At 39.7% G+C, this 23,059-nt stretch overlaps 1 protein-coding gene across 4 annotated transcripts in view; it reads left to right on the top strand.

Moving 5' to 3' along the window:
* Positions 1–23,059, top strand: part of AIG1 (androgen induced 1) — a 131,366-nt gene that overhangs the window by 63,717 nt on the left and 44,590 nt on the right. The gene's annotated exons all lie outside the window — the stretch shown is intronic.

Genomic DNA, 23,059 nt, shown 5'->3' with positions numbered 1-23,059 from the left:
CAGCTTCAGTTGGCTTCCAGCCTACTTTAGGGCGTGGTGTTTACACATGCCACACTCTCAAACCAGACAGAAGCTCGAGCAGCGATTACATGCCGGCTGGCTTCTCTTCTGCTTGGGAGCATAGCGCTTAAATGCCACTTTCCCCACAGCTGCCTTTTGTGGAGGAAAAGCCGGATCTTTGGGAAAAGGGGCGCCTTTTTTTATATATATATCTGCTCCTTTTGGGGGTGGAATCTGGCTGGACTGGGGCTGGGCATCTGTTTGCCCTGGCCCTGATCCAGCCTAAAAGAGGCGGCTCTAAGCCACCCCTTTTGGGTTGTCTGTATCCCCCCCCCCCAAAGAGGCCAATATCTGGATTCATCAATGTTTTCAATGGCTTCCTGTGACTCAAACTTGCTAGTGGGCTCTTTTATGTTATCTCTGTATGTTTTTGCTTTTCTTGTCTTGGAAAGGTGTCAGTTTCAGAAACAATCTCTTTCAGAGCTGCTGCAAGTCAGCTTTGTGTTAAATCACTTGAAGGAATACCTGTAAAGAACCTCTTCTGTTGCTTGATTCTGTATATGAATCTCTGGATCTCCGTGAGCCTTGATTCTCTGCAGGCTTATGATAAAGATGGGAACATGAAAGATAAAATGGGCCAGTCTGTTGTTCTAACTTACGTAAAAGGAAGACATGATATGCCTGAAATGTGCCATAATTGTCCCCATGCTTAGAGAGAAACAGAAACAATACTATCTAGAGTGAACTATATCTAACTAATTTCTCCAGTGAAATATTTTTCTGGTCTTAAGACTCTGATTAACCATAGCAACAAAAGATTCCATCCCTTTATATTTTTTCAGTGAATTAGTCCAGTGAACTAGACAGGGCTGGGCCTCCTTTTGGATGGTTCACAGTGTTTCAATGCCAATGCTTTTTAATAAAGATTTGAGACACTGCATTGTACACATATCTATTTTTCATGTGAAACTAATAACTAAGAAGGGATGTTAGGTCTTCCTTTGCCATGCACAGGCAAATCTCAATTGCATCATTACCCATTCTGCCCATAGGAAGTGATTTCATTTATTCATTAGGATCCTGGCAATTTCATGCCCTCTTGAATATCTGTGTAGATTTGCTATACATCCAAAGCTGCTCAGTTTTACCCAAAAACATTTTTGTGGCTTCTGACTATTAAGAAGTATTTATGGGAGAGATGAAACATATATCTGTAATACATTTGAGGGGGAGAAACAGAATGTAGGAATTTCCATTTCAGTAATTTTGTATTTCATGCCGGGTAAAGGAAAAAAAGAGGGGGGCTGATTTTTAAATTATTATATTATAGTGTTTCAAAAGTACTATTGGAAAAATAGTAATCAGGTAAGAGAATATATTTCACAAAAGAGTGGAAGACACAATCAGGAGTAACAAAGCCACATCTTTATGGGCTGAAAGGTCTTCTTTGTGATCCCTGTTTTTCACAAATCTGACTTCTGTGGCTCTGCAGGACTTCATTTGGAAAGTTTTAGAGCTGAAGGGTTTCAAAGTAAAGCCAGTTGTATAGTACCAGAAGTGTATATGCCTAGGGTGTGACTTCTTCTGTCCTTGGGTTTGTCTACGTGGTTTACCCCAAATTCTTCCCCCGGGCTCATTGCATCCTGTTTACATGATTCAGGGCCAAACCCTCAAATCGGGTCCATACTATCTTCACAGTGACTGCACCCGATTTGGGGCTTTCTCTCCCCACCCCGTATTTAAATAGCTCACCTTTCTCTGTGGGTTTTGGCTCTCTTCACAGCAATGCCAATAGCTTCCTTTTCACTAATGGTCCTTGATGCTGTGGGGCATCAATAGCCTGGCTGAGCTCTTCGTTTTGACCTTAGCAGCAGCACTGGGTAATGACCAGAGCCATATAGGAAGGCAGCCACCTGTCTTTCACCCCACACCAAAACCCCACAGCAAAAGAGAGCAGGTAAGGGGCAAATTCAGGGGGAGCTCAGAGCCAGTATAATCCAGGGGCATCCCGGAATATTGTGGCATGTGTATACCCACCATCATCATTTTCTTTTTAACCACACAGTAGACACATAGTTTAGGAGCATTCAGTTTTCTGAGAAGATTGACATGTTCTTCTCTATTTGTTTTATTTTCCCTTGATGACTTTCCATGACTGTACCTTAAATCAGTCATAACCTCACTGGGATATTATTTATTCCCATAACTCATCCTTATTTGGGGGCAGAACTGAAATGTGAAAATAATAAGCTCTACATCTTCCAGAAATATCTAGCACCCATCTGCTCACCAATTATTGATGGAACATTACTGATTCACATCTCCAAGACACAGTGGTAGACCAAATGGGGGCACAAGATAAGGAGGTACAATGATGGCTCCTTATTCCTCCCTCCGTCACTGAGGCGCCAGAAAAGATCAAAAAGGATGGGCTGAGAGGAACACAAACTGAGCAGCAGACACTCCAACCTGTACCATTTGAAGCTGATTATCCTCTCCTTCCTTCTTCCATCTCCCCCCCCCCCCCCGCCCTTAAATTTCCTTGAGTAAGGCAGCAGATGTAGGAGATGGATGTAGCTGCAGATATCTTTTGAAAATGAAACTGTTCCCACTCACAAATATCCCTGCTGGTCTATTTAGTGACAAAACCTCAATGAGGAGAATCCTGGACTAACAAAGTCTTTACAGTTCGGGACGCATTCTGTGCAAAATGGGCATTTTATGCAGAAAACAGGAATATTGTTTTCTGTGTTGAAAATGCTACTTTGTATTTAAAAAAAGAGAAAGTTTTGTGCAGAATAAGTTCCCAAGGACTTTCCTTCTTATAAATATTATTTCATGTGCAGAAAATACTGTTTCATGTGGGAAAAAATGTTTTCTGCACAAAAATGCCATGTGCAGATTTTGTACCAAATAAGAACAGAACTGCACATTGTCTTCAGAAATTGCAGAAAGTGCAGTTTTTAAAGGCAGTCTTGTATGGGAAGAAAATTGCTAAAATTACCTATTGCTTTCTTTGATAATGAAATTAGCAAAGAATTCCATCCCTGGTAGCTATTAAACCTATTTATCAAGTAGATGGACATCCATCTTGTTAAGAGACATTCACTCTGGGTTCCACCAATGGGTAGGTCAAAGTTTATAGGCATATCTAAAGGATATCTTTCAGTTCTAGCCACAAGTTGAAAAGCTAAATTTAGTGTTATTTATTATAACATGATGATACACCGAATGCATTCCTAAGAATAACTGTTCTGGCCACAACGACACATGCCTTAATTATATTTCATTTAGACTACTGTAATAAACTCTCCCTGGAGCTTACTTTAAAGAATATTGAGAAACTTTATCTGTTTCAGAAGCTTTAGCCAGATTGCTAACTAGAGCTGGTTATTCCACTGGCTCCCTGTTTGTTTTCAGGCACAATCCAGAAAGTTGGTTATGATCTATAAAGCTGTGTATTGGCCAGGGTGTCTGAATGACCTTATCTTTCCCTATCAGCCATAGTGAGCCCTGAAACAGATGGGCTAAATAAAGTGGCTTCCAACCACTTTGGGGCATGGCGTTTAGATGATGCACACCCCAGAAATGGCTGGAAACTGCACCGAGGCAGCAAGAGCTAGTCCAAAAAGGAGTGGTTTAAATCCACTCCTGCCGGTGGCTCATTTGTGACTGTGGTAGTAGCTCGCTTCAGGAGCGGGCTGTGCAGTTGCCAGCATGATTGGTCCCAGGGCAACCAGAGACTGCTCCTTCTGGACCATCTACTTCAGCCCTAAGTTCTGAAATCTTTGGAAGAAGTGTTTCTGTTTGTCCTACCATCCTCACAGATTAAGCGGAATATAAAAAAAAATTATTATTATTATTTGGTGAGAACATGAGAAAGGGCCTTTGCGGTAGCTGTTCTTAGACTCTGAAACACCCTAGAAAATCTAGACTGGCTCTCACCTTACCATCTTTTCATCAGCAGATCTTTTTATTTCAACAGGCCTTTGGAAACTTGACTGCTTCACAAGGTCAAGGCTTTCTTTAGTGTGCTGTACTACTTTTATCCTTTGCTTTTAAAACTAAGGTGTTTAAATGGTTTTATTTCTATTTCTTAAAGTTAAGTATTATTTTTGAATGTTCTTATCTAAATTTGGTTTTACATGCTTCTCATTTTATAAGCCTCGTTAATTCCTTTTGGTTAAACAATGGAATGTAAAGTAATACAATACAAAACAATGGCGGGATACAAACCGCCATATAGTACGTATAGGATACGTACTAGGGTTAGGAAGGGGTGGTGCTTCCGCACCCCCCTAACCCTAGTACGTATCCTATACGTACAAGATAGCAGCGCCCCTTCTACATGGGCGCCGCCATCTTTACGTACTGGACGCATAGCGTCCAGACGTGTCGCGGCGCCTATGACGTCGCGAGTCCGCGCCAGGCGCCTCGCGACGTCATAGAGGCGCCGCAAGAAGAAGCTCCGAAATGGAGCTTCTTTTTTGCTCCGCGCGGGAGCCGCGCGGTTTGGCTGCTGCGGCTCCCGCACGGAGCAAATGGCGGCGGCGGGGGAGCGCTGCAAAGCGGCGGTTTGTACCCCGCCAATATATGTTATTATATCATGGGAACACAGCATATGGGAATTTTTTATTGGTATAGTAGAATGAGGAAAAAGAAATATCATTCCCATCAAATAGACAAGAAGCTTGAGAACTAGAGACATATTTTTGGAGAAACAGCCTTAGAGGATGGCAATGGCAAACCCCCTCTGAAGAAACCTGCCAGGAAAACCCTGTGGGAGGGTCGCAATAAGCCAAAAAACAACTTGAAGGCAGACTTTACCTTTATTGTAAATAAAATTCAAATTGCATCCTACTGCAATATAACAGAGAGATTGCACTGACTGCAAATTACAATTTGCAAATTCTGAGCCAGACTCACAAACATCCCTGTTTCCCATGACTGTTTTCCTTAACTGTGGTTTAACATTCTGGTATGCATTGAAGCTAGCCATAGGTTCAGTCTTCACCAGGATTTGAAACCAGGGTAAACGCTTTAAATATTCTACAAAGTGCTTATTAGCATTTCAGAAATATTGAAAAAGAAATGAGAAAATAAGTACAGTTCTTTTGATCCCTATAAGCCATCATTACTAGGCATGTTTCTGTCGGTCCTTTCTATCTGATTACCATGGAAGGAAAACTGCCGACCCATTAATTGCTTCTCAACATTCTTCTTTGTAGGAAAAAATAAATTAAAATGATAAGGACCAGAAACCCATTGGTCTTTAGATACAAAACTTTGCAACTGCTTTAGAAAATGTAGCCTTATAGATTCTACACTAGCATTTACTAGTCATTTCCCTAATGCTATTCTTCAGCTTACTTGGCAATATTACAAACATTCACAGCTGCACAAATGATGTTGCTGAGATCACAACAGTAGCCATGGCTACCTGCATATTTTCACTGCTTTATTAATCTGCGATTCATTTTTCTGGAAATAACATTAACTATATAAGAAAACACAGTAAATATCTAATAGCAAGTGGCATGAGTTTCAGAGCAGGTTACATATAATTTCCTTTTATGTAGTTTATGAATTTGTTTGATTTGAGAGCCAGCATGCTGTAGCAGTTTGAGTAATGAACTAGGACCTCAGAAGTCTCCAGAGTTCAAAACACAAGCCGGCCATGGAAACCCACTGGGTGACTTTGTACAAGTCACTCTTTCTCAGCCTAAGAGGAAGGCCAGAACAAACTTCTAAATAAAACGTGCTAAGAAGACACCAGGAAACAGTCACTATAAATCAGTCATCTGGAAGACGTGTATGAATATATCACCTGTATTCAAGAACAGCAGTGTGTCCTGTAAAATGGATGCAGAAGAAGACCTTGAAACTTGCAAATTGTTTTATTTGACAACTGTTACCAATACAAAAATAGATTGTTTTAATTTTTTGGCACTAGAGCAACTTGTGATTGACATGTTTGGCTTCCTATGTCCTTGGATGTCCTCTTTTTTGACTAGTTTGCTGTTTCCCTGCGTTTCCTCTGTATGCTGTTTTCTTGTTGCTCTTTCACTTTCAGACACTGTTTTTAAAGGTACCCTGGCAGGGGGAAAATCTTCAAAAGAACCAAGAAGTTCATATAAGATCACCTTTTCTATTTCTTGCACAAAGTAGAAGGAAAGGTAGCTGTACTATAATAAAAGGAAATCACAGTCCATTCAACCCAACCCCCCTATAAGTGAAAAATGATCACACTTTGCTTTGGTTCAGTGTTTATAGATCATTTTTTTCTGCGTAAGTAACATAGACATGGGACATAACAATATTTGCAATCATTCTGAAAGATAAACCATCCAGAATTTGCAAAATGAAAAGTTAAAAATCACTGTGATTTCCTCATACTCAGAATGCCCCATAATAGGACAGGATATAGTGGATTTACAGCTAGCACTGAATTAAGTGGTTTTTGTAAGTGCTGCATACAAAATTTGTTTAGAAAATTTGTAATTTCACTTGTTGCCTCTTTTCACTTTTACTAATTGTCATCTTCAAGTTATGCAGCTGCTTCATTTTTCAGACATAATAATAATAATAATAATAATAATAATAATAATAATAATAATAATATTGAATAATATTTTCAGACATCCAAAGAATAATATTTTCAGACATCCAAATGCATCTAACAGTTTTTAGTGTATTACTTGCATTTATTATAATGTGTTGAATTCTTATGTTTGAAACTAGGCTATTTTTTTCAGAATACTAGTAAATCTTTATTTCAAGTCTGACAAGAGGCATATTTCCCTTAAATCTTATCAGCTACAGTTCTGGGCTGCTGGTGTGTGTGTGTGTACACACACACACAATCATAGTTTCATTTGTTTCCCATGGGCCTTCTGAAGTAACTCAAGTTGCAGTCCTTTATAAAGTTAACTGGGAGTACTGTAAAACACAGTGGGATTTATTTGAAAGGGATTTTGCTGTCAGTTATTTGTGTTAACACCATTTACCTCTTCCTGTTTATTGTTCCCTTACTGATATTAATATTTATTATTATGCAATGTTAGTATACAGTATTTATACAGCAAAACATTGATGTAAATGAAATAAACCTTATTTTGAAACACTGGAAATGAAAAGTGCAAGCCTTAATTTAATTAACCGGTGAGTTTACAGAACCATTGTTGTCTAAAGATAACTCATTTGCTTTGTTAATAAAGTTAAATTAATCTGGCAGAAATTTCTGTGTTAAGACCCTGCTTAAGACCTTTAGGATTATTTCTGTTCAGTACTCCAGTCCAGAAGCCACTGTATTTTGAAAAAGTTAATGTGCAGTAGCTCATAGGAAAGGTCAATTAAATTATGTTACAACAGAAATAGGAAAAATCAACTTTTAAAAAAACAGAAAACCTAGGCTTGTCTTACTGGTTATCAAAAATAAATCTCACAGTCTGAAGAAGTGAAGTGAAGAATGTAGGGTATATGTCTGTGATTGAAGATGTTTTAGAAGAGTATAGATGCAGGTGTCGGGACTAGATGGGAAGAAGAGAGGTAGAGGGAGTAAAGGTAAGGTAGGATAGGGAAGGAAGAAGGAAGTTAGTAAGTGAAGAGGGTTAGTGTATGTAGGGTAAGGTAGGATTAGAAGAAGTGGAGGAGAGATATTAGAAGGTAGAGGAGAGGGAGATAAATAGAAAGGTATTGAAGAGATAAGATGTTGAGAATGAAGAGGTCGATGAAAGTGAGTATTGTACTACAATCTTGGACGTAGAAATTATGGTATAATTATGTTAAGGAGTAGTGGAACGTATAGGTATATGCATATTGTTTTAGATATTTGATATACTGTAAATTTACAAATTGTATGTTTGCTCGCACGATTGTACATGTGAGTATGTTATGTAATTGTTTGTTTGTTTGGTGTCTATTAATAAAGTTTTATTAAAAAAAAAAATAAATCTCACATTCATACACACACCACAGGATTAATAGTGGTCTGCCAGTTTTATAGATGCCACATAAGAGAGACATAACTTCTTTCAAAAATAGCTAACATCTCTAAGATATCTATTCAGAATAGTTTACTTTACAAAAGTGCCACATATATGGTAGAGTCTCGATTATCTGACTTAAATGGGCGGGCTGATAGTTGGATAGCCGAAAATGTTGGATAATCCGGAGGGTCCAAGAAAAGCCTTGAAATCACTATGAATTGCAAACCTATGGAAGTTTTATTGCAGTAACAGTAAAAGTAACATTGCAGTAACGTTATAGGAATAACATTGGAATGTATAAACAGTCCTCTAAAAATGTAAAGAAATCACTGATCAACATTGTGATGTACAATATGTACTGTATAAACAGTTCAGTCCTCTGAAAATGTAAAGAAATCACTGAGCAGCAACGTTGGATAATCCGGAATGTTGGATAATCGAAGGTTGGATAATCGAGACTCTACTGTATTGCTTCCTTGTTCTGTTAATCATAGTCTTGTGGTGTTATATATTTTCATAAGAGCTCTAATTATTTTTCATCGCCAAGAACAAGTTGGTTGTTGTGAGTAACAGCATAAATGTTTTCAGGGTTATATCCAGTGAGTCTCCTTCATGAGTGGAAGACATGGTAATTGCAGAAGACTCCTTAACTTAGTGCAGAGCAGAGGTCTGGCTGGTGGGAGGGGGGCAACAAAATGGAGGCATTGCCCCCAAATGAGAATTCTGTGCCACTAAATTAACTTTTCCTTCAGTCCCCAAATTTCTAGCATTACAGAGAAACAGACAACTGAAAATTTACATCAAGAACTCTTGTATCTGCTGTGTACACATTCCCTTGGTAACTTTGCCTGCCCCTTTTCTCCCCAAGCCTGAACTGTATTTCTGAATCTCAAACTGCAGTTGTAAACCACTGCAATGGTACAAATTTGGAAACTAAGGGGAATATCATGGTAAAAATTGGCTGTGGGGGGTGGGGGTGAAATCTTACTTGGTGGGCAAAGTTCGCCTCAACTATAGTTACACCTTTGATGAAAGGCTATTCTAGTAAAAGAGAAAAGCAGATGGGATTTGCCAATTCCTTCTACAGCTCTCAATACTGTCTTCCATGTTGTACCAAAGGATTGTTTTAGAACAAATTTTTGTTGCAGCTGGGAAAAGGGGGAATTAGGCAAAAAAAAAATATGTCTCCCTCCTTCAGTTAGGAGAGCTACCTGTTGATCAAACTCTCTTCTGGAACTGGAAAGGCACCATTGATGTCTTTAACCCTGTGTGTTTCACTATGGGCCAGAATAAATGTATTCCTAATTATTGAGCTGTTTTGAACCATTCCCAAATTCTGTGGTTTTCTTATAGGAAGCTAACATCTTGTGAGCATTCAAGCGGCAATATTGTATGCTATATGTTCTGATTTAGTTTACTTCATGCATTTATACATGGAAGCTAGATAATGGGTGCATGCCATACTTCCTCCCAATTCTGTGCATTTAATTCAAGAACAGACTTCAAATGTCTACAAATTATGTCCCAGGTTGTATTTACAAAGGTTGCAAGTGTACATATTATCCAAATAATAGGAAGGTGACAGGGTTTGCCAATTGCAGCCCTATCAGTCTATTAAAATCTGTCATGCGAACAGTATTTTGGAACATATGAAGTTGACCATTAGTTCATACAGCCCAGTACTGACAACATTGTCAACAATGACTTGCAGTAGCTTTTCAGGACTTAAAGTGAATTTTTTCCAGCTCTTACTGATGCCAAAGAGTGAACCATGGACCACTGTTTCTTGCAGCTTCATTCTAAGGCCTGGTACAGACGGGCACGTTGCAGCGATATTAGGGCTTGATAGGGGTGGGCGTCCAGATGCACTCAGCCCTAGTGACGTCACAGGTGCATGCGCCCGTCTATATGGCGGGTGCCACAGCTACGCAGCTGTGGTGCTGCATACGGACGCCTCTCAGCAGAATCAGCATTATAGGGCTGTGTTGCAGCCCTTATGATGCTGCAAAAAAAGAGCTCCCTAGAGTGGCTCCTTTTTGAGTGCACATCTGTGCAGCAGCATGTGGATGCAGCTGCGCAGCAAAGCGGAGTGGCATTTTGCCGGCCATGTGTACTGGGCCTCAGTATGCTTTCCTGGGTTAGAAGTCAAAGAATTTAAACTGGGATGGAAAGGGCACAGGTTGAGGTGGGGGACAGTCCCCCAAACATAAATACCCATAGAAAACTGAAATTGATTGTTACCAAAAGCAGCTTCTAGAAAGTGAGAGAAGTAAATAAGATGCGAGTATGGTATATATGCTCCACATGTATGTTGAATGATATGGTCCATTTGTAAACTCTTGAATTGGCTCATGTGTTGCTAATACTGATATGTTTAAATGGCATTAGAATTAAGCATAACATTTTAGTTCTCTATGTGATCTGGAAAAGATTAATACTATTTAAGAATTGTGAACTATGAAAATGAAATATTTCTGAGGTCAGGAAATGATTCTGTATCATTGTAACATGTAAAGCACATGGATACATATTTTATGAGGAGCTTTCTTCTCATAACTCCTCCTCATAAATTTCCAAGAAAATGTTTCATCTCCCTAGCTGACAATTCTTAAATAGTATTCAGGTAGCAACATAGTGTTACCAGATGTGTACACATACACACACTTTTTACAAATGGTGACACTACTCTGTTACCAGTTATATAGCTTTATGTGAGTTTTGTGAGTTAACTTTATGTGAATAGCTTTCCATGATAATTTTATTGTTAAATCCATTAGGAAGATAGAGCAGAACATTCTTAAACCTATATTGATGCTATTTCTAATTCTGATTTTAAAATAATAACTGAAAACCTATCACAGGTGTCTTATTTTTGACATGAATGTAAAAAGACAATTAAAACATCCTGTAAGGTGGACTAGTTAAGGGGGTAAGGGATTTTCCTTGTTTAATTTGACAATGGGAATGTATCAAAGTAAAGCCTAGAAAACTGAATTAAATTTGATAATATAAATATTATTTCATGTTTCTTATGTTGCTTTACAAATCAGATTTTCTTTTCAGTCCTGCATTATTGTTGCAGACTGAACAAACTACTATTAAATGTGTTCCCATTCAATTCAATTATTATGACTTAAGGTAATAATAGAATTCATGGGGTTGCCATAAATTGACAGGTGACTTGAAGACACACACACACACACACACACAATAATAGGATTAGGTCATTATTATCATTGGTAATAATAACAATGCTTAAATACATTTTAATTATTCTACAAATTTGCATAATCCACATTCTTTTGTGATTATCCATTATGATCAGTATGTTTAAGCTCATAATATATAATCGCAAAAGTATTTGATTAATTGTAGATTGGAGGAACAGGTGATATGCAGGGAGAAGGTTAGTTGGGTGGTTCCAAACAGGTGGTAAATTATGCTCATTGACAAGAATCAATGAGGTGGCCAGAAATACAGGTGTTCCCAAGGTTCAATCAAGTCTAAAAACTGAGATGGGATAGTCTTCCCAACTCTGTCCCCTTCCAAATAGTGCCTATTGTCAACCACAAGATGGGACAGATAAGAAGGTCTTGGAAGAACTTATGACCTTCTCTTCCCCCCCCCCCCCCCGGCCCCAATGGTTAGAACACTAGTACAAACACAAAATCAAGAATAAGTGAGCAGGACAATAAATTCTACCTATCATAATTGAACTGAGGATGGCCATGAGAAAAAGGCGTAAAAAACAATTGTGATCAAATACTGTATGGCAAGACAGTATGTAGACACTTGCTGCTCTTTCTGCAAGTGCTAAATGCTTTTTTGTTATTCAAGTTACTATTCAGTTATCAGCAAAGAACAGTGCTAAAGAGAGGGCACTCAAAACTTGCTCAGACAGGAAACTGTGTGGTATTGGTTTTTTAAAATTCCCTAATATGAAATGTGCTAAGAGTGAAAGCATTTTGGCTATTAGTAGAGGAAGAATGTTGCTGAGTTTGACCATTCTGGGACATATCTTTTGTGTATAGCTGCTACCGTGTTTCCAACACAGCCCCAAGCCCCAACAATGATTGGAAGTGACTGTTCCACACCTTGCAGCAAGATTTAAGTTTTTGTTTACTTTTCACATTCAAAGGGAAAAGGCTCATGCCCATCAACACTTGTGGCAGTTCTCTGTTTTTCACAGGGAAATATTGTGAAAAATCCATAATAAGATGTGAGATAATGTGGAGTGGAGTTACTCACCTTCCAGTCTGAGAAAGCAATGTCACTATGTATCTCCTTTCACACTTCAAAATTAGACCTTCACAAAGAAAGATGAAATATGTGACCACCTGTCCATGTTTCCCAGTCATCTTGTGCAGCTGTTGGCAGTCAGAAGATGAGAGGGGTAGAAAGGGAATTTCCTCTGAGCAAGTAGTCATGGAGGGTGGGGTCATTCCCCCCCCCCCCGCTCTCTGTTGCTGCCTCTTATAATGCCAGTCTCTCTCTCTTTCTCTCTCTGTGCTTAGTCTTGGCTTATGTATTTCATTTTTATCCCATTGTGCATGTATAAGCTTGCATTTTTAAATATAGTTTATTAGTAATTTTATTAGACGCATATATCTCTTTGCTCTTTAAAAAATTGCTTGGGCCGTTTTTATTCTCATTGGTATAGATGTATTTATTTTCAGCATTTATAGTTCACTTTTTAAGGTATCCAAGGTGGATAAGTGATTCATTCATTTATAAAAGCTCTTTATTGGATTTACCTCCTTTCCTGAAATAGCTGTTTTCTTACACTAATTATCATTTGCAATGATCATATTTGATTGTATTTTCTCATAGCTTAGGCCCAACTTTCACCAACTTGTCATAGATAGGATCATAATGTGCAGTGAGGCCACATTGTCATCCAGTTGGACAGTAATAGAACTTGGATGCTGTAAAGATGTGTTAGGCATGAGGCAAAGGGAGCCTACCCAAATCTGTGTCAAAAGACGGGTGTTAATATGGAAGGAATGATTAGAAACTATTAAAGTCAACCCTCCTTATCCATGGATTTTTTTGTCCATGGATTCAAGCATCCATGGTTTGAAAATATTCAGGAAAAGTATAAATTCCAAATAGCAAACCTTAATTTTTCCATTTTATATAAGGGACACCATTTTGCTATGCCATTGTGTTTAATGGGACTTGCACATCCACCAATTTTGTTATCCATGGGGGGGAGGGGGTGTCTTGAACCAAACCCCAGCTGATAACAAGGACCCACTGTACAAAAACAATTTCAAGAAAGAGACACTGAGAGAATAACTTCAGAGAAATTTTATATGGTAAACTAAACTTGGGACATAGCAAGACATTCAGCTGCTGCTGCTGAATGGCAGAATGAGAAAACACTTGCCAGCCAGACCTTACATTGAGATGAGCGTACTATCATAGACCTGAGCAGGGCTGTCAAAGATATGGAGTCCTGGAGGTGTCCCATGCTTTGGACAGTATCACTGTGAGTTGGGGCTGACTGGAGATCAACAACAACATTCAGAGACCAACTAAGTTATCATAGACCACTGATGGTAATAAGGCTTTCCAGTTGTTGTTTTTTAATCATTCATTTTCCAGCAGCACTTTCCAGCACACTAAAGTTTAAGTACTGTGTGAGCCTGTAGTTGGGGTTCCCAGACTAAAAATTGGAGATGACTCCTGTACCTTGAATGACTGTGTAGAAGAGAGAATTCTAGCAGGTGTTCCTTATCACACAACCAGACCAGGTAACAAGCAACATCTGCTGAAATTACTTCTTCTATATAACCATTAAAGTTATAGGATCTCTCTTCAGTTTTTATTCTGGCACCCCTACCTGTGATGAAAGCCAGCAGATTTGTCTTTATATTTCACTGAAGAGGTAAGGTACAGGAGCCTTCTCCACTTTTCACTGTGGCAAACCAAGTTGCAAGCCAAAAATGTCTGCAAGTTCAAATATTTGGAAGGCCATAGTTCCAGATTCTCAGTAAAGTGGTCTGTCAGACTTCCAGTACCCTTTTTACATGTGTTCCATCCCAAATATTCAATGTCAACTGTCATACTAAGTGTCAGCTATCTCTTAAACATCCTAGATAGACCAGAGAGTCTTTTTTGGTGTTTATCAGACGAGCTCTTAAAGAGGTACTATTCCAGTGTGACTCCTCTAGCTGCCTCCTGTTGCATGCTGGGATTGGCAGTTTTAAGGAGGGGTATTTAGAATTCTCAGACAGAGAAGTTCAGCTCCTTAAAACTGCCAATCCCAGCATGCAACAGGAGGCTGCTAGAGGAGTCACACTGGAATAGTAGCTCTTTAAGAGCATAGTGTGATAAACATCTTTGGTGAACTTGTTCAGCCTACTCCAGCTTCTGTGCCTAAGCTGACGGAGCTGGTCTCACACATTGTGCTGCGGCAGAACCAAATAGTATGGAGGCAGGGGTCTGGTTTGGTGACTGGACTTTGGAAGCTTAGGAAACAAAATGTTTTCTTCTCTGCCCTTAATCTCTGAAAATGGGGAAATTTGGGCGGTTGTTACATCTTTACCTACCTACCTGTCTGTTTCCCCATGAGACAGGAAGGCTGGGCCTGCTTATTTGTCATGGACAGCTTTTCTATACATAATTTGTTTATTGTTTTCTTGCTATTTTTAATAAATAATTACTGTTTGTTTTAAATAATACTATCAGAATTTTATCTTTTTGTTTTTATTTTTTTAGATTTACCATATTTTTAGCAAAAGGATGCATGAAAGCTATGATGGTGGTGGTGTTAGTGGTGGCTATTGAACCACTGGCACTTTTGCCCACAGATTTCTCCATTTTGTGTCACAGTAATGTCATCTCCTGGGAAGGGAAGAACTTGGTGCAATTATCCATGGATTGGTGCTTTCGACTGAGGGCTCTTCCACACTGACTGAAAGCATTGGGATTTGGCCAGAGTTATAGCTGTAGTTATCAGGGATTTTTTCCCTGATATCCATATGATGTTCCTTCTATTCCATTGTTTTCCTTGTAAATTTACAGTACTGTACTACAGAATTTACAGAAATGAAACTGCTACTAACCATATTGTCTTATTTTTACTATGGATTTTTTTTCATGCCCCAGGAGTTTAAAATATACATCTGAGTAAAGGGCTTAAATACCCGAAAGGCACCAGGTCCTGTTGGATCTTGGAAGCTAAGTAGGATCAGCCCTGGTAGTATTTGGATGGGAGACTGCCAAGGAGTACCCTGTGCTGTACACTATATTCCAGAGGAAGGAACAGGCAAAACCACCTTTGAGAATTTGTTGCCTAAGAAAACTCTATGAAATTCATGGGGCTGCCATATGTCAATGGGCAGCGTGAAGGCACATACACACAAAAATGTCATATGTCTGTATCCACAATACCTTTCACTGTATCCACAATTTTTCTATAGTCTCACTGGGGTCACGCTCTCCACAAAGGACTGTGTTCACAGTCTGGGAGTGCTCCTAGATCAGTCGCTTGACATGACGAACCAAGTGAATGCGATGATCAGGAGCACCTGTGTGAAGAGGGGGAGAGAGGGAGGGTTGAATGGGCGAAGGAGGAGGAAAGAGGGGGAAGAGAGGACCCAGGGGGAGAGGCAGATTGGGAAATGAGGAAGACACCACAGCTGAATCCTGGGAGGAAAGAGTCGCAGCTGGCGCCGGGAAGGCGGCTGGAGGCGGGCCCTGGGGAGGAGGCCCATATAAGGTCTAGAGAGGTAGAGGAGGGGAGGAGTGGAGCACGCGGAAGAGGGGCTTGAGGAGGCATCTTGGAACGCAGAGAAGGGAGCGGAGGCCCGACCCTAGAGGCACCTAACGTCCACCTTAACTCCCCCACGAGGGCTGGGAAGATAAGGGCAGGGCCCTGCCACCCATCCATCCCGGTCAGCCCGAGACGCCGCGGAACGGGGAAAGGTGAGCCGTTCAACCCGGAGGCAGGCCGCGGTGCGGGGGCCGGAGAGAGGACAGAACCCATGTGGTGGGAGTGGCGGAGCCAGGGCCGTCCGGGAGTGACTGCAAGCCCCATCCCAGGACCGGGGGAGGAACAGTTGCAGGCTGGACTAACCTACCGCCCGTCTCGCCCCAGTGGGCCAGCACTGGAGTAAAGGAAGCCGGGTAGCCTGCTAAGAGGGAGAGCTGTGAGGCCAACAGCGACCCAAACCCAGTGCAGTAACTCGGGTGAGGGAAGGAGGCTCCTTGAAGAGTTTGGGCTAACCCTTGGAGTGTTATAATAAAGTTGAATTGTTGTTGCAACTTCTTCAGGACTACATTGTGGATCATTAAGTAGAGACTAGCATTATTGCCATGGAACCTCAGAGGGTACTACCACCTATGGGACCCCCGGCCCCGCCCACAGCCTGCTATCAGCTCCGGCTGATACGGCAGCTGCACCCTTTCATGGAAGTAAAGGACCTAGAAACTGTTGTACATTCACTGGTAACTTCACGACTTGATTTCTGTAATGCACTCTACATGGGGCTACCCTTGTGCCTAGTCTGGAAACTTCAACTAGTGCAAAATATGGCAGCCAGGCTTGTCCCCCTGAAAAACTAGGAGTGACTGAATAACACCCATCCTAAAATCTCTTCACTGGCTGCCTATTAGTTTCCGGGCACAGTACAAGGTGTTGGTTAACCTTTAAAGCCCTACATGGCTTGGGTCCAACCTATTTGAGGGATCGCCTGCTCCCATATAATCCGCCCCACACCCTCAGGTCCTCTGGGAGGAATCTATTGCAGCCTTTAAAAACCAAACTAACTGCTATCTCCCAGAGAGCCTTCTCTGTAATTGCTCCCAAACTATGGAACGGCCTGCCAGACAAGATCCATCAAATTGTCAGCTTAGACAGCTTTAAAAAAGCTGTCAAGACAGATCTCTTCCAGCAGGCCTTTCCTGAATAAAAGTGCCCAACCACAGAATGACTGCCCCTCACATCATGTATCAGCCCATCACTCTACCCTCGTATTTTTATTGTGTTTTTAATAGATATTTTAATTATAACATGTTTAATCCTGTTTTAAGGGGGGGATTTGGGACATAATTTTGTAAATGTGGATATTTTAATATGTTGTGAGCCGCTTTGATTGTCTCGTCACAGAAAAGCGGGATAAAAATAAAAAATTTATTTATTATTTATTATGTAGGGAACTACTTGACACAAAAGCTGAAAAAACATTAACAGACCTGAAACCCTGAGAGGGAATGCCCCAACATTTCCAGTCTAGGGGAGCACAAGCTCAAATCAACTTCATGTGAAGTAGCCTTTGAAAATAAGTTTGAAAGTATAGCTGGTCTAGAATGCAGCATATATTAAATTTGAAATACCCATACTTTTGACATTTGGCCATTGTAACTCAGAGTTATTTTTTTCTTTCTTGTATCTCAGTTCATCCCACAGTTTTGCTCATCAGAGGAAACATGCATACAGCCTGTTAATAAACCGTTGCTTGAATAAATGCCAAATGACTGAACACTGGGATAGGAAATCTGTGCCCTCTGTTTGTAAGATAAATGTCTATTTTGATTTTTAAAACCCTATGTGGGATGGAGGGGAGAGAGGAATTTCCACTTCTCTGAAAAAGGTTCAGTCATATTTTCCTGAATAACTTGAGTAGCTGGTATTTCTGCTGGCCTCTGAAGTATTTTACCAATCATGATCTGGAACAAAATTCTAAAGCAGTTCCAAGTCTTCCTGCTGAATTTGGATGTGTTGCTGGGTCTTGCTCTGTAGCTCATCCTTAACAACTGACAAAATATTTACTCTGCTCAGTACAGAAAAGGATAACTTTTTCCAAAATATTATACAAGGTTGGAGTCACAAAACAGACAATGAATTTTTGAAGAGGAAAAAGTGTTTGGTTTTACTGCACCAAGCAATTTTGTTGAATCGTTTTCCAGAAAGTTATGAGAACAGGGTACCAGCAAATCAGTATTGACATTATAAAGTAATTTTGTACAAATTACAGGAAAAGAGGAAAGGGATGCCATGGTGAAGTGACAGAAAATGCCAGATCCTGCTTGGTAAAAGAAGCAAAATTTACACTCTGACTATACTATGAATGCAGAAGAGCTTACTGCTTTATAAAAAATATTTACGTTTCGTACTAAAAAGTTTCAGGGAGAGTGCACTAGGTGGAGAGGGTAAATAAGTAGTTAGAAGTCTAGTGCACCTAATGAAAAAAAATTAATGTGCATATAATGTGTAGCCAAGAAATTGAGCTATCAGTTAGGAAATCCCAGGTCTTTGAAACTTCTACTGTTAACTGACTAGATTGTTTTATGTGAGTTTCCTATCCTTTTAACCTCAGCAGTATTATCTGGGATATGGGAATAACAATACTGACTTACAAGGTGAATGTAATGTGTGCAGGAAGATAATAAATTAGAATATTATAAGAGGATCCATACTGGACTGGACCAGACCAAAAGTCCAACTTGTCCACAACCTCCACAGGAAGCTCACAAGCTAGTAAATATAGCAATGGTCCTCTCCCAAAACTACTCCCTAGCATTTGGAATTTACTGGCACACTGTCTCTGAACATACAAGTTCTATACTGTATTGTCATTGTGACTAATAACCATGAAAAGATCTGTCCCCTATGAACTTGCCTTATCCCTCTAAGCTAGTAAGCATTTCTTAACCTTGTGGTTTGGAATTCCAAAAATTATCATGTGCTAGGTGAATAAGCTCTGTATCTTGTCTATCCTAAATCTATTGTCAAGTTATTTCATTATAAGATTTCAATTCCAGATACGAGAGAAAGGGTGGGGAGGATTTTAAATCCATTTTCATCATACTGCCTATTTATTTATTTATTTATAAATGTCTTATCATTTTTCCCACTAACCTTCATTTTCCTAATTTCAGAGGCCAGAAACAAATTAACCTTCCCTCAGAGGAAAGGTACTCCAATCATGAGTTTGAGCAACCCGAACTGATTATTATTCCAAATACAGCCACAGCAGAGATAACATAAATGTGGGACTACACTGGGACTTTGTTTTCAGAACCTTTTCTAATGATCCCTAGTATGGAAGCTGATTTTATTTTGTTTTGTTTTTTACAGCTACTATCCTTTGAGTTCATATGTTCATTGAACTATCTGCAGTATACTCAAAGTTAGTCATCAGTAACTCAGATTCTTATCAGTGCATGTATGGTTACGATTTATTTACTTGCCCCAATGTGCATCACTTTAGATTGGGTCTCACCATCTTGTTGCCTGTTTCTCAGGCTTGGCGATACCATTTCAGAGTATTTCACAGTTCACTTGGGTTTTTCATCAAGCTGAATAATGTAGTATCACCTACAACAATGATTGCTTCACTGCTTGCTTCTGAAGTGTATCCCTGCATAGCAGAGGGTTGGACTGAGTGGCCCTCATAGTCTCTTCCAACTCTATGATTCTATGATGTTAGGTCTTTTCTAAAGTAGTTATGTATCATATTTCTTTGGGGATCCCACTTCTCTCTCTTAAAAACACTCTTGTATTCCCTTTTTGTTTATTTAACCAGTTTCCCACCCATAAGGGAGCAGATCCTATTAACCTATGACTCAGTGGAAGCTGTTGGTAGCAGTGTCAGTGAGGAGTTGTGAATCTGCTTCAGGTTTGAATCTGAACTACAAAGTAACTATCAAGAGTGCTGAGCTACTTGGGGAATAGCCATCAGCACCTAGGATAGCTTCTGAGCAGATTCACCACCCCATTGACAGCAGAGAGGCTGCAGCCATGACTGCTGTCCCCCCCCCCCCGCCACCATCCAAGAGCCTTTGGAGAACTGCTTTGTCAAATGCTTTTAGAAACCCAAGTCTATAATCTGTTAAAAGCTCTCCAGTGTACTGTTTAAATGCTAAGTACTGTTATAGGTAAAGGGGGGGGGGGATCTTGGCAGGTTATTCATCAAATTATTGTGCATTCATAGTTATCAGTTTGTTTTGGTGCCATATACTTTGTTTGGAGCTTTCTTTTCTTTCATACTATACTCTTGCGTCTTTTCGTTTTTAGCACAAAAACAATAACGAAGTTCTCTAGAAATAAGAATACCCTATCTCATTTTTATCTGGCATATCTGCCACAATCCTTTTCACTGGTTTCTATATATAGATTATACGTAGTAGGTTTTTCCCCAAAGCCATAAAAGTACAGAAATAACAAGTAGTTATTCAAGTCATGTGAATCACAGCCAAATTATGTTGTTCAGTTTTGTCTTTTTTTAGTTAACCAGTTTCTGGCAAAATGTAGATACAATTATCACTGCATTTGTATGCACTGATGTCATTTAATACCTCCCCCCCCCCCCAGTTCATTTTAAGAAATACACATCTTCTTTCTTGTGCCATTAAACTAAATAAATGTCAGATGAAGCTTGTATAGAAATTTAGGAGGCTTTTAGAAAATAAAATGCTAATGAGAGTGATGTAATTTGGTGGTTTACAATGACTGTACACTGGCTGCAAAGGAATGCAGTATCTAACATCTCAGTCCAGTGAGTAATAAAGAAATGTCTTTGATGCTTGCTGGTCAAGGAACCAGATCAAAGCATTTAATAAAGGCAGACCTGATAGAGAAACACCATCATATGAATTTTGATATAAGTGGTAGTTAACTCAAGAAAGTAAGATGTGCAGTGCAACCTAGAATCAGGTTGGTGGCCGTTATAGATTAGTTAAAATAAACTGTGGGCTGTGATCATAGCACTATTCAGGCATTCCTGCTTTGTATGAATAAGGAGAGAGACAATCACTAATCTTCCTGTTGTCCTTTGCATTACTTTTTATGCATGAGGGACAATTTACTGAAGAGCAAAGCCTCCTGTATTTGTGAAAGCTCTCCATGTTATCACTGGAAAATTAGCCTGAGTTATGTCCATAAAGGAGGCTCTCCCCTCCAGGACATTTTATTCCACACTAAAAGGTGACAGAAGTGATGGTGGAGGAGAAGCAGTCGTACAGTTATAATATGTGCCTGAATAGGGCCCATGTGCCTTCACATTATATAAAGTACAGCATGAGTGCATATTCTATATCACCTACCTTAAATGGATCATTTCAGAAAACATATTCATCATATTGTATGCATATAATCAGGGTGAGTAAAAGGGATGAATATGCAACTTATGAAATTTTAGTTTGAATGCCTAGAACCTAGTCTAGTTGTAGAAATGTATTCAGATTAGTTAAACACTGTTTTCTGAAGTTTGGCCAGTCAGTAAAATTACTACTATGAGGCTGTGTCAGGTCTTTCAGTATAGCAAAATCTTTTTATTTGTGGGACTTGATAGTCTACCTTCATTTTGTTAAAAGGTAAAGGTTTCACCGTTGTCAAGGCTGTCGTGTCCAGATGTGGGAGCAATGCTCATCTCTGTTACGAAGCCAAAGAGCCAGTATTGTCAAAGACAACTCCATGTTCATGTGGCCAGCATGACTGCACAGAATGCTGTTACCTTCCCACCAAAGTGGGACCTATTTATCTTCTTGCACTTTTGAATTGCTAGGTTGGCATAAGCTGGGACTAATGAGGGAAGCTCACTCCATCATGCGTCACTTTGGTGTCGAACTGCCAACCTGCTGATCTTGCAGTCGCCAGAATCAGCATCATTTTGTTAGCTATTCGCAAATAAAATGTTTATTTTAGAAACTAGTAACTAATAGCAGGACTGAGAGATGTCTTCTGAAGTTATAGCAGGTTATAGATGGTGAATACCAATAACAGCACTAATACTGTAGGAGTTCTTGGGTCCTCTAAGTCGCTTCTTCTCCAAACTCCCTCAATTTATTGCTTCCAAACACCCTCAAGAGGACATGAGGGCATATTTCTGAACCTTCCTAGTCCCCTGGAAGACATTTTGAGACAAAACATGTTTTTAGCAAAATTTCATTTTGACTCTTGGGATTCCAGGGGAGCTACAAACATTATGGAAATGTCCTCCACAGCCCCTAGAGATCCTCTGTGGGCATTGTGGGCACAAAAAAAAAAAAAGACTCCACATCTTGCCCATTCTTGATTTAGATTAGGGGGGGATTTCCATTCTACTTTTTACAGAAAACCCACATCATTAATTTCAGCAGATGGAGCAATACCTGCTAAATGTCTCTCTTTTACACCGCTGTTAAAGGCACAGTAATTCCATCTGGTTTTTTAGTTGACAACCCTAGTAGACGTATTCCTACCTTTTTTGCTTCTGTTTCAGTAGTAGTAAATTGTAAAAGAGAGCTGTGTCGTGCTTTTACAAACTAGTAGTACCTTACATTTACAACTAACACTGTTGTTTTTTACATCTTCACAAAAAATATCCTTCCCAAACTCTTATACAGTAGAAAATTGAGTTAGTTTATTTTGTTTACAGGGAGCCATTTGCCTCTAATGTCTTGAAACCTGGTGTATCTAGGAAACTTGTTAGCACAAACTTGTTCCAGAAATCTTACTCTCCTGTCATCCGTTCATCTCCCTGCCCCCCCAACTGCTTGTTCAGAAAAGAAAGATAGAATTCAGGTTTTATAACACCTTTTAATTTTTTTTGCAATGGCTGTGTTTTGATACCTTGCAGAGTGAGTGCTGTTATAAATAATGAATCATGAACCTGCAGCTTAATACCACTGAGAAGACCACAGTGCAGCCAAATGTTCCACTTACTGTACAAACAGGGCAAAGCAGGACTATATTTGGATTTTTATAAATATTCAGTCAAAATCAAATCATACAATCTCTACCTTACTTGCTCTTAACAGCAGTATAACAAGAGTGATTCCTGGCTGTGTTTATTTTGAAGGAAACATTACTCAAAGGTTCACTCTTCATTTCCTTTGCTTTCTTCTTCTCTTTGGAAGCATTGAGTTTTGGGGGAAAGTTTAGTTAACATGGATTTAATTACATGGGGACAATGGGGAGCAAAGTCTGTTTCATGTCATTTCTTTCAGGTCTTCCAAGCACTTCATGTGATGGTATAAACCAGCGATGGTGAATCTTTTCAAGGCTGAGTGCCCAAACTGCAACCCAAAACCCACTTATTTACTGCAAAGTGCCATGTCCCTCTGGCTTTCTAGTAACAAAC

The sequence above is a fragment of the Sceloporus undulatus genome, chromosome 1 (genome assembly GCF_019175285.1).
Source record: "Sceloporus undulatus isolate JIND9_A2432 ecotype Alabama chromosome 1, SceUnd_v1.1, whole genome shotgun sequence".
NCBI lineage: Eukaryota > Metazoa > Chordata > Lepidosauria > Squamata > Phrynosomatidae > Sceloporus > Sceloporus undulatus.
The sequence above is the reverse complement of the archived record's forward strand: the minus strand, read 5'-3'. Positions and strand labels throughout refer to the sequence as shown.